Source organism: Trichosurus vulpecula, chromosome 1, assembly GCF_011100635.1.
Source record: "Trichosurus vulpecula isolate mTriVul1 chromosome 1, mTriVul1.pri, whole genome shotgun sequence".
Lineage (NCBI taxonomy): Eukaryota > Metazoa > Chordata > Mammalia > Diprotodontia > Phalangeridae > Trichosurus > Trichosurus vulpecula.
The window spans coordinates 11,848,960-11,860,548 of record NC_050573.1 but is presented as its reverse complement, the minus strand read 5'-3'; the positions used below and the strand labels follow the sequence as shown (position 1 = coordinate 11,860,548).

Genomic DNA, 11,589 nt, shown 5'->3' with positions numbered 1-11,589 from the left:
TATACCTCTCCTTTCATATATGGAGAAACTGAGGCTTAGAGAATGAATGATTTGCGCAGTAGCACAACCAAGATTCTCAACCAGGTTCTCTGATTCCAAGGCCAGGACTGCTTCCACTACTTTGAAGCATGTCAGGGTCACAGGAAGATTAGGGGTAGGGGATGAATGGAAGGTAACCAAGGGAGGAGGGAAGGACCTAAAGCTGTGCAGGGCAAGGAATATTACTCAGATCCGTGAAAAAAAAAAACAGGATTACCCCAGTGACCTAGAGCTCACAGTAGGACTCACAAACCTCGCGCACGCGCGCACACACACACACACACACCCCACCAACAACAACAATCAGCAAGCCACCTATAGGACAGGCCTGGAATGACCTCTCTACAGGAAGATTGGCCTGGACACTCCCCCAGGAAACTCTTAGCTAGGGATGCCCTCTGGAGGTGGCCAGTAGGGGGTTGGGAGGTCTCCATGATACTGAAAAGCCGGTGCACTGGCAAGTCCGAAAACTAAGCCAAATTTTCTTCATCCTGGGACAGAGAACCCAGACATCATAGAAGCTCTGCTTCCCTTAAGCCCCTCAAAAAAGGTGTTCGCTCTGATTACACTAACAGTCAGAATGGCACAGAGCACTATAGAAGATCAGCCATTGAAGGAGGAAGGGGGAGGTTAACAATCATCCCCTCAGAGACCTGGGATCTGAGGCCCAGAGAAAGAAGAGAATCTCAGAGGAAGTCATGGAATCTCAGAGTTATAGGGGATCATTCATTCAACCTGTGCCACAAATGCCTAATGTCACAGCAGCAAAGACAGGATTTGAATCCAGGACTCTTGACTTCCAAGACTAGAACTCTTTCCACCACTCACCATGAAGCTTCCAACCTGGTGGTCAGACACCTTCTCAAGTACTGTTTCCAGTCCTAAATGTCCCATTTTAGATAGTACATCAACAGACCAGAGGTCATCCAGAGGATGACTAGAATGAGGAAGAGGACTGGAAACCCTCCTCTAGCTCCCCCAGTCAGCTAGGTGGGGCAGTGGATAGAGTGAAGGACTTGGAGACAGGAAAATGTGAGTCAGAATCCTGCTTTAGACACTTCTAGTTGTGTGACCCGAGCAAGACACTTAACCTCTCTGTACCTCAGTTTCCTCATCTATAAATGGAGATAATAGCACCTACCTTATATGGCTGTTGTGAGGATTGAATGAGTTAGCATATGGAAAGCACCTGGCAAATCTCATGTAAATGCTAGCAAATGCTATTGTTCATTTTGAAGTCTTCACAATAGTGATTTTATTAATTTAGTTGCTTTGTAAAACGTTGCAGACATCATAATTGTTCATATAACAATTTACCAAACCATAGTAACTGTTTGCAGTTTGCTAAGCATGTTTGTAAAGAAAGAAGATGCTAAACCTAGTGAAAGTTGTTCTATTTCAGCCTAGGAGAACAAAGGAGGTTTTGTTTCTCAGACATTTTAAATCAATCCAGTAAAAAGGTAAAGAGCCACACACCCATCAAGAGCTGCATCAGAAAAAATTTCCCAGGAAATATAAACTAGACCATTTAAACATTCAAGATAGCACAAGCTGGATTTTGTCAAATTCAACGATGAAGATGTTATCTCTTCAGCTTCAAGGTTTGGGGTCATGTCATTTGTTTAAAATGTTCGAAGAGTAGCCATTTCAGGCACAATATCCTTCATTCTCTGGGCAATGGATTTTTAAAATTCTCTCACTCCACTTTAAGCCAAAGCAACTTCGATACCAGGTGCACACTCACACACCCTTGTTGCAAACTGCCTTTGTTGACAAGATATGAAACAGTTCCCGGAGGTTTGGCCAAGGCTGTGTTACTGAATGGCCTTGGTAAATGCCATGCTTTTTTTTGTCATGTTGCCTCTGTTTCCAATTTAGTGATTCTGCTGCCCTGGAACTAGATAGCAACAATGATGGCATTAATAGGATTTCTTTTACTGTCATTTACTAACAACCGAGTTTCCCGATTTTAACCCCTTGGCAACAAGAACTAAGTTCCCCATTGTGTTAGCATCTAAGTGTCAGGGAGTTGAGTAACCAGCACAAAACTACTGCACTTTCGATTGTAGCATTTAGCAGAACTGAGAGGAAAGAAAATTGTGCTACGTGTTGAAGTAACTGTGAGCAACAGAATAAGACGATGAAACGTCACTTGAAAGTCTTCAAAGTTTTGCATCACCCTCCATTGTGATCACCATAATCTGCAAGATCATCTTCCATGTAGCCTTCAGTCCCACTCCCCCCAGAAACTATGACCTTCTTGGGGCGGGGGGGCACCACTGGGCTGAGCTTTCCTCATTTCCGTTTTCCCCTGCATGGCACTACCAAAGAATTGGTCATCTTTTTTGAAGTCATCAGTTTCCAAGGAAATACACATATCTCCAACTAAGGCTTCCAAGAAGCTGGAAGAATGTAGAGATTTTTGACACTGCATAATTCTTTTAGGAGCTTGCCAAACACTGTGGAGTCATCTCTAGAAGATGGGTTCGTGGCATCTGTACTGCAGACTGTGTTATTAACACCAAAGGTTTCTTTTGCTAATTCAAGGTCTGTCTCTTCCTGTAGTTTCTTTAGCTGTAGTTGTTTCTGCTCCTTGCTCTTCTGGGGCAAGCTCTTCAGGCTCTTCTAACCTTTTCTTAATTTCTTGTCTTTTCTTCTGCCACTGTTCTTTCTCTTTGATTCTCTCTATTGTCTTCTTTTCTGAAATTTTCGTTTCTGGTCTTAGCTCTGTTCCCTCCGGTTTTTTCTTCATCATTAGTTTTCCTCGACATCGTCATTTTCATCCCGCCCTCCCAGCGGTCCGCACCGGCTCCTTCACCGAGAACGTGTCCGGGTCCCAGGAGTCTGCGTCCCCCGCCGCCATCTCCAGCGTGTGCGTGTGTGAGCAAAAGACGGAGGGAATGGGGAAGGAGAGGGCTGAGAGGGCGGGTGGTGAGTCACCAAACACTTTTGCGGGCCAACGCCAGCCGCTAGCTATTATTATCGCTAGAATGTATTATAAATGAGGACCAGTCAAAGGAAATGGGGTGTCTAACTTGGAGAGAAGACTTGGAATGTTTGGATGGGTGTCACCTGGAAGAGGGACCAGACTTGTTCTACTTGGTCCCAGGGGACTCAGCTGGCATCAGTAGTGGAAAGTTTGAAGAGAGGCGGTTTTAAGCTTGATGTCAGGAAAAATTCCCTCACAATTACCCAACAGTGGAATGGGTAGCTTCAGGAGGGAATGAGCTCCCCCTCACTGGAGTTCTTCAAGAGGCTCAGAGTGGGGGTTGGAGTACTTGGAAAGGATATTATAGAAAGGATTCTTTTGTAAAAAAAATCAACTTTATTTTCCTTTCCAAATTCTCTCCTCATCTCCCCCCTCATTGGGAAAGCAAGGAAAACAAACCCTGTTAATACATGTGTGTGTCTCAATCAGTAGTCTGAGTCCATTACCTCTTTAGCTAGAGGTGGGCAGCGTGGATCATCTGGAGTCCTCTGGAATCATGGTTAATCATCGTGTTGACCAGAATTTGTTGTTTGGCTTTACAATAATGCTGCCACCATATAAACTGTTCTCCTGTTTCTGCTCCCTTATCTCACCCCCATATCAGTTCATACAAGTCTTCCTAGTTTTCTCTGAAACCATCCCCTTCATTATTTCTTAGAGCACAATAGTATTCTATCACTTTCATACACCATAAACTTGTGCAGCCATTCCCCAACTGATGGACACTCACCTCAGTCTCTAACATTTTGGTGCTGCAAAAAAAAAAAAAAAAAGCTGTTATCAATGGTTTGGTACATATGGATCGTTTGTCTCTTACTGTGAGATCTTTGCGTCATAGGCCTAGGAGTGGCATTGTTGGGTCAAAAGATATGCACAATTTAACAGCTTTGGGGGCATGGTTCCAAATTGCTTTCCAGAATGGCTGGACCAGTTCACAGCTCCACCAACAGTGCATTAATGTGCTTTATTTTCCCGCGGTCACTAGAGAAAGAACTCTCCAACTGAGGTCTTATCCTGCTAAAGTGCTATCCTCATCTGGCCTCTGTAAGCTATTCCAGCTGCCCTGATTAGGTCTCTGGAAAAGTCCTCAAAGTTGCTTGCCTTTGAGCGGTGTGAGTAATATGTTTGTGACAGGCTTCAAGAGAAGGGAGGCTTGGTATCCCAGCTCTAAACTAGTGGCCCAACTAGTGTGACCATGGGAGATATATTATCAGGCAGAAAGAGGAGGAGGAAGAGGAGGCAAAGGAGAAGAAGAAGAAGAAAAAAGAAGAAGAGGAAATGGGGGAGTGACAAAACTCTGTTGTCTGTATCTAACAGGAGATCTGGAATACAGCAATCTAGAAACAATGAAAAATCATGTCAGCTTGAAATATGAAGAAGGCCCTAGTGAGTTGAGATTTGTGCTTGGGGATAGGGGAAGGGGGAATCATAGGGTTACCATACAGAGTACAAGAAATCCATCATTCAGGTATGGGATGTGTCACCGCATGACCACTGGATTTGGAGCAAAAGGATCTGAGTTCATGTCCTGGCTTTCCCACGAACTAGTCATGTGACCATGAGCAAGTCACTTTTTGCAGCTGAGCTTTGGTTTCCTTATCTGCAAAATCAGGGGAATGGACCGAGTGATGTCCAAAGGCCCATTCTAGCTCTGATTCTTATGATCCTGTGACAGGATGTTTGGTGAAGCACATCCATGTCAGAGATCACAGGATTCTAAAGCTGGGACCTCAGAAGCCACCTAGTGCATTCCCTTCATTTTACAGGTGAGGAAACTGAGGCCCAGTGAGGTGATGGGACTCGACCCAAGGAGCAAACATCAGAAGCCAGTGGGGGAGCTGCTACAGTGCAGGTCTTAACATCAGGAAGGGAGGCATTGGAGTTCCATCTCTGACACTTGCTATCTGGGTGACCATGGGTGAGCCCCCTGGGCCTAGAAAGGTATTTCCTCAACTGTCAAATGAAGAGACTTGTATTTCCTACTTGTGGGGTCATTGGGAGGCACAAATGAGATCATGCCTGCAACATTTTAAAGTGTCAGCTATTATCATCATCACCATCATCATCACCATCACCATCATCATCACCACATCGTCGTCGTCGTTGCCATCACCATCATCATCATCCTCATCACCATCATCACCACCATCATCATTACCATCATCATCACCATCATCATCACCATCACCACCATCATCACCATCATCACCATCACCATCATCATCATCACCATCACCATCACCATCATCACCATCATCATCATCATCATCACCACCACCATCATCATCATCATCACCATCATCATCACCATCATCACCATCACCATCATCATCACCACATCATCGTCTCGTTGTCATCACCATCATCATCATCACCATCACCACCATCATCATCATCACCATCATCACTATCACCACTATCATCATCACCATCACCATCACATCATCGTCATCATCATCATCATCATCGTCGTCGTCATCGTCACCATCATTGTCATCATCATCACCTATAAATAAAGCTGACCACTTCCAGTCCAGTTCACCCAAAATACGATGACATGTTTCAGAGTTTTGTGTTTTTAATGAGTTCTTTCCACAAAAACCAAAACTGAGTGCAATTATAAGATTCTTCTTTGCTAGTCTGGAGTAGTATGTGCTTGATGAAGAACTCTCAATTTCTGGGAAAAAGGTCTTTAATTCTCAGGAAAAATATTGTGATTGAGTAATCCTTCCCCCGCCCCCCCCCACACACACATACACACACACAGACGCATACATGCTGGCCAGTGGGAGCATGGGATGTCACTTATGGAGAATGCTTTCACTGGGAGAAACAATCCCACTTTTTACCATCAGGATCTGCCAGAAAAGAAATCTGCATCTAGTCCCTTTTCAAGGAAACACTTTATTACTTAAGTGAGAAAAGAAATCTGTACGTGCTTTTGCCCCAAACTGGCTGCATGAAGACATGTGTGACTGATCATCACAATTGCCGCTGGCATGGCCCTTTAAAGCTGGCAAAGCTCTTTACAAATCTCAGATTTAACCCTCACACTGTGAGGTTGGTGCTGCAGGTATCAACATCCCTGTTTTTACAGATGAGGAAACTGAGGCTAAGTTAAATTACTTGTCCAGGGTCACAGAGCTAGTAAATGTCAGAGGTACAGTTGGAACCCAGGTCTTCTTCGCTCTAATAATCAGGGACAGCGATTGATCTGTGACTTCATTAATATGAGGAACTCCCAGATGCAGAATCTCCCTCTACTAATGCAGATGGGCCCCTTCTCTGAAAGCTGGAGTCTTAGAGAGTTGAATACAGCACCGAAGGGTTGACTTGCCCTGAGTCACACAGCCAGTGTGTGTGTCAAGGTCAAGATTCGAACCCAGCTCTTCCTGGCTCTAGGGCCAGGTTTTTATCCTCTATGTTATGCTATCTCTCTGATTATGCTAATAATTATTACTATCATTATGTCATTGTATCACCAGAGGCTTGACCACCAGGTTTTGACGAATTTTTCTGAGGCCATAGCAACCCTGGAAGACTGTCTATTAAGGTATAGATGGATTTTAGTCTGTGTTGGGGAAGGAAGAAGCCACTTGGACCCAATCATAGATCCCTGAAAGCAGTGAAGCAGGGACAAACCCAGCATAGGGCTAGTGAATGTTTAACAAGTGGCTCTCCAGGGGGGGAAATTTTGTCCCATGAAGTTTAAATCTTCATTGTTAACATTTTCTCCATCACTTTCTCAAGGCTAGATAATCAACAAAATGATAAAGTCCTGATTTGTAGCTTTTGGAGTTTGCAGATTTCCCAGGTGTAAATGCCCACAATAAAAATTTAACTATTGGCTCTCAGGAGCTGGCTCAAATTAGCTCCAGCTCCACCCCGGACACACCTCAGCACTTGCTTCCCAACAGCCCTGAGAGGTAGGAACCAACCTCTGGTCACCCAACCAACACCCAACCAGTCAGGATTGAAACCCAGGTTCCTTGATACCAAGCCCAGTGACATTGACATGACAAGCATTTTACCATCTTGCTCCATCCTTACCACACTTTCCCCCACTTTACAGGTGAGCCTCAGAGAAGTTATGACTTCCCTGTAGTCACACAGCTAAGAGACTCCAAGTTGGGCACTGTCTACTCACGAGATGGACAAAAAACCGGGGAGACAAATGGTCCCTTATTTGTTCTATTGTAAACCTGTGCAATCTTGGGAAGAAAATGAATGATTTCTTCTCCCTTCTCTGGTTTACCAAGGTCCATTCTCCCCTTTCCCCACTCTCCACCCTCACTAAGTTTGTGTTAATGAAGCCTTTCCCATCTCTGCACTTGTGTGGAAATCTTTCTAAAATGCAACTGTTTCACCGGTGCCTGAATGCTGTAGAATGCCAAAGCCAACTAATCAATGACCCTCCTCCCCTCAAAATTTTATAAAAGGGAAAAATAGATAAAAGCAAGGATTGCTTTATCTCCCAGGCAGGCAGGATTCATCCCAAAGGCACTTCTCACTGCTCTGAGTCTAGAAAAATATAGCAAATAGTCCGGGTCTGTCAGATCCTCAACCAAGCTCTGCCTTCTCTCTCCATGCCCCATTCTACCCTTCACAATGCCCACAATGTCTTTATGGTTCTGAAATAAAGGTGGGAAGGAGAGTGAACAAGCCATCTAACAGTCTTGGGATCCAATAGGGAAAAACACTGGATTGAGTCCAACAAGATGAAATTTAATAGGAATAAATGCAAAGTCCTACATTTGGGAGTAAAAGCACCATGCGAGTTAGACTTGGCTAAAAGGCAGTCGATGTGGAAAATGCCTTGGGGTTTTAGGAGACTGCATGTTCAATAGGAGAAGGACAGAGACCAGCCATGTGATTCCCTTGATTTGGGGAGCTGCTGGATGAGTAAACTCCATCCCCTAACACTAAAAGCCCCAGGCTTAGCTCCAGCACCACCTCTTAGAGGAAGTCAGTCTTGATCCCCTCATATGCTGGTATCCACCTCCTCAAAAACTATTTTGCATTTAGGGGAATAGGGACTGGGCCTATGACTGGGACAATATGAGGAGGAAACTTTCTAGTGAGGGGATTTTCTCTTCCCCTATAGGTTGGCTCTTTTTCTGCGACTTCTGATCCTGGTAGCTGCCTGGAGCACCTAGAGATGTGTGGCCTCCCTGGAGCCAAAATGTATCAGAAGCAAGACTTGAACCCAGGTCTTCATGGTTCCAAGACCAACTCTCTCCTCCACTCCTCCATATGGTAACCAACAATGTTGTGATCTTGGACTACATTGGTGGAAGTTTAGCACCAGGCATGAGAGAAGCAAGAGCCCTTTCACTCTGGTCAGAAAGACCACCACAGGTCCATTGGAGAGTGTCCAGAGGGCAAATTCAATAGTGAAAGGACTGGACCATGCCCTATGAGCATCTGTTTAAGGAACTTAGAACACAAAATCTGGAAAAGGGAAGGGGAAGGGGGAAAGCTCCTACTATGTGCCAGGCACTGTGCCAAATGCGATACAAGTATTATCTCGTTTGATCCTAACAACCCTGCACAGTACGTGCTATTATTATCCCAATTTTACAGTTGAGGAAAGTGAGGCAGCCAGATTAAGTGACTTGCCCAGGGTCATAGAGTTACTAAGTGTCTGAGGCCAGATTTGAACATGGGCCTACCTGACTCCAGCCCTAGCACTTTGCATACTGCCCAGAGAAGACAGAAAGTACACAAGCTTGCTGTCTTCCAATTTTGGGAAGGGCTTTCACACGTCAAAGTGCTTTCACTAGAATTGAATCCACAGAGACCTAGCCACCAACAAGTTACAAGGCAGCCAAATTCCATTGAGTATAAGGAAGCATTTCCCAAGAATTAGAGTTTTCCAAAAATGGATCTGGACTGTATCTGGGAGTGATGAACACATGGTCTTCTTCCCTTTGGGATGTGATGACAACATAAGCATGGGCAGAAGCTGATTCATCCTTTGGGGGTGGGAGGTGGGCTAAACCTTCCAACTCGAAGATTCTAAGAATCTCTCTGACATCTGGGTATTCATTTATTCAGTTCCTCCAGCAAGCTGTCCAGGGTTCCAGGCCTGATAGTAGTGCATGCCTACGTCAAGATATAAGGAGACATCCTGTTTTCCAGAGCTAAGGCCCAGCAAGCAGGCTGTGCCCTGAGCTTGGCATAACAACAATCCTTTGTGCTCACCCTCTGAAAAAAATAGTAGAATTATTGTATTGCTTCAACCAGCACCAGGTGTTCTCTGAGCTTGGACAAGAACCTGCTGCATCCATGTTCCGGTCATGAAGCCCTGCTATGAATCAAACTTGTCTCTTTGTTGCTGTTACCCCTCCTTGTCAGGGCTACAGTTCACTGTGGAGCCACTGGTATAAGTGTTGAGATCTCCCCACACTGCCTTGAATTCCCCAACTAGAGGGGCTCCAGCACGTGTCTAGATCCCTCCCTGCTTGCAAGCTGCTTCCCTCACTTTGAAATCAAACTTGTTTGTTTCCTGACTCTCTCTCTTATCTTTAGCCTGCTCTGTTCAGCTCCAGCCATCTACAGCTTAGAGGCTAGTTCAGTCTGGTTAACACCTACATCGGGCAGAGGGTTGGACGAATTGACCTCTGAAATTCCTTCCAACTCCTAAGTCCATGATTTGGATTCCAGAATGTTGGTTTGGAGGAGAGAGATGCTAGGGGCTTCAGTATAAAGACAACAAAACAAAAACCAGGCAGGAAAGAGTGGGCTGGAGGAGGGAAGGCAGGTCACAGTAATGAGCAGACCTGGGACTAACTCAGAACAGCAATTAGCACTTGAAGTTTCCAAAGCTAACCTTCAACAATCCAGGGAGGAAGAGAGTGGAGGCATCATCTCCATTTTAGAGATGAGGAAACAGAGGCTGAGACACAGCTGTTAAGGGGCAGAACCAGACTCAAACCCAGGGCTTTCCAGTCCAAGGCTCTTCCAGCTGCCTCTTGAGTGTGTTGCTAAGAGATTGATTTCTTACCCTTAGCCCAGAGCCCAGCCAGGCTCTCAGAGGACCCAGTCTGGCCAGTCCTTTGAGCCTCTCCTCTCATCAGGCTGACAGATTTGGTTCCTCTGGCAGCTGGGTCCCAGGGGCAGGCAGGGAGCTAGCCCAGCCCTGGGGGGGGGAGCCTGGTTCCCTCAGAGGCAGACCTAGTCTAGACCCCAGGGAAACTCTACTCCAAACAAGAGCATGGCTGGAGTGTCACAAAGGAGCAGAGAAACAGAGAATTGCAGCTGGAAGAGACCTCAGAGCTCATCCTTACCACAACTGTGCAGGCCTTCAACACCCACTCAGAGTGGTCTTTTAGCCCCTGCTCAAAGATGGGGCGATGGCGATGGGAAGTTCACCGCCTCTCAAGGCAGCCCATTCCATTAAAAGACAGCTCTGCCAGGAAATTCTTCCTTAAACCAAACCAAAATCTACCAGCTGCCAACTGTCCCACCCCCATACGCTCATTCCTGGTGAATCACAGAATGCCAAGTGAGAAAGGACTGTGGTCCACCTACACCCCTACCATGTGAGTCCCTCAGACAGTATCCCCGACAAGGGGTCATCCAACCTGGACTCAAAGTTCTCCTGTGATGAGGACCTCAATCGCTCCCGAGGCACCTCAACACATTCCACCACTGCCCCTAATTATCGAGAAATTCTTCCTTATGATGAGCTAGAGCTGGCCTTTATCTTCAGCCTATTTCTCTGCATTCTGCCTTCAGGGCTCAAGCCAACCAAGGCAAATCCCTTTTCCCTAGGACAGCTGCCAAACACTTAATGAACCTAGTCATGTCCCCTCTAAGTCCTCTTTTCCAGGCATGGGGCCCTGGGCTGAGCAGACTGGCAACAACAACAACAATCATCATCATTATCACCACCGCTACTATCACCACCATCACTACCACCACCACCATCACCAGCACCACCACCTCTACCACCAACACCACCATTATCACCACTGCCACTGTCACCACCATCACTACACGACCACCACCACCACCATCATCACCACCACCATCATCATCACCACCATCACCACCACCATCACCACCACCACCACCACCATCACCACCATCACCACCACCACCATCACCACCACCATCACCATCACCACCATCACCACCACCACCACCATCATCACCATCACCACCACCACCACCATCATCATCATCACCACCACCACCATCATCACCATCACCATCACCACCACCACCACCACCATCACCACCATCATCATCACCATCACCATCACCACTACCACCACCACCACCATTATCACCACTGCCACTGTCACCACCATCACTACACGACCACCACCATCACCACCACCATCACCATCATCACCACCACCATCACCATCACCATCACCACCACCATCACCATCACCATCACCATCACCACTACCACCACCACCACCATGAACAACAACAACCAGCAGGCCTTATATTGTACTTTTAAGTTTTCGGAGCCCTATACATATGCTCTCCCATTTGATCCCCTGGCTTCCTCAAGTCCCAACTACAATCCCACCTCTTTCAGGAAA

At 46.1% G+C, this 11,589-nt stretch overlaps 1 pseudogene; it reads right to left on the bottom strand.

Moving 5' to 3' along the window:
- Window positions 1-2,214: 2,214 nt before the first annotated feature.
- On the bottom strand, window positions 2,215-10,952 carry LOC118834811 (annotated as a pseudogene).
- Window positions 10,953-11,589: the final 637 nt, after the last annotated feature.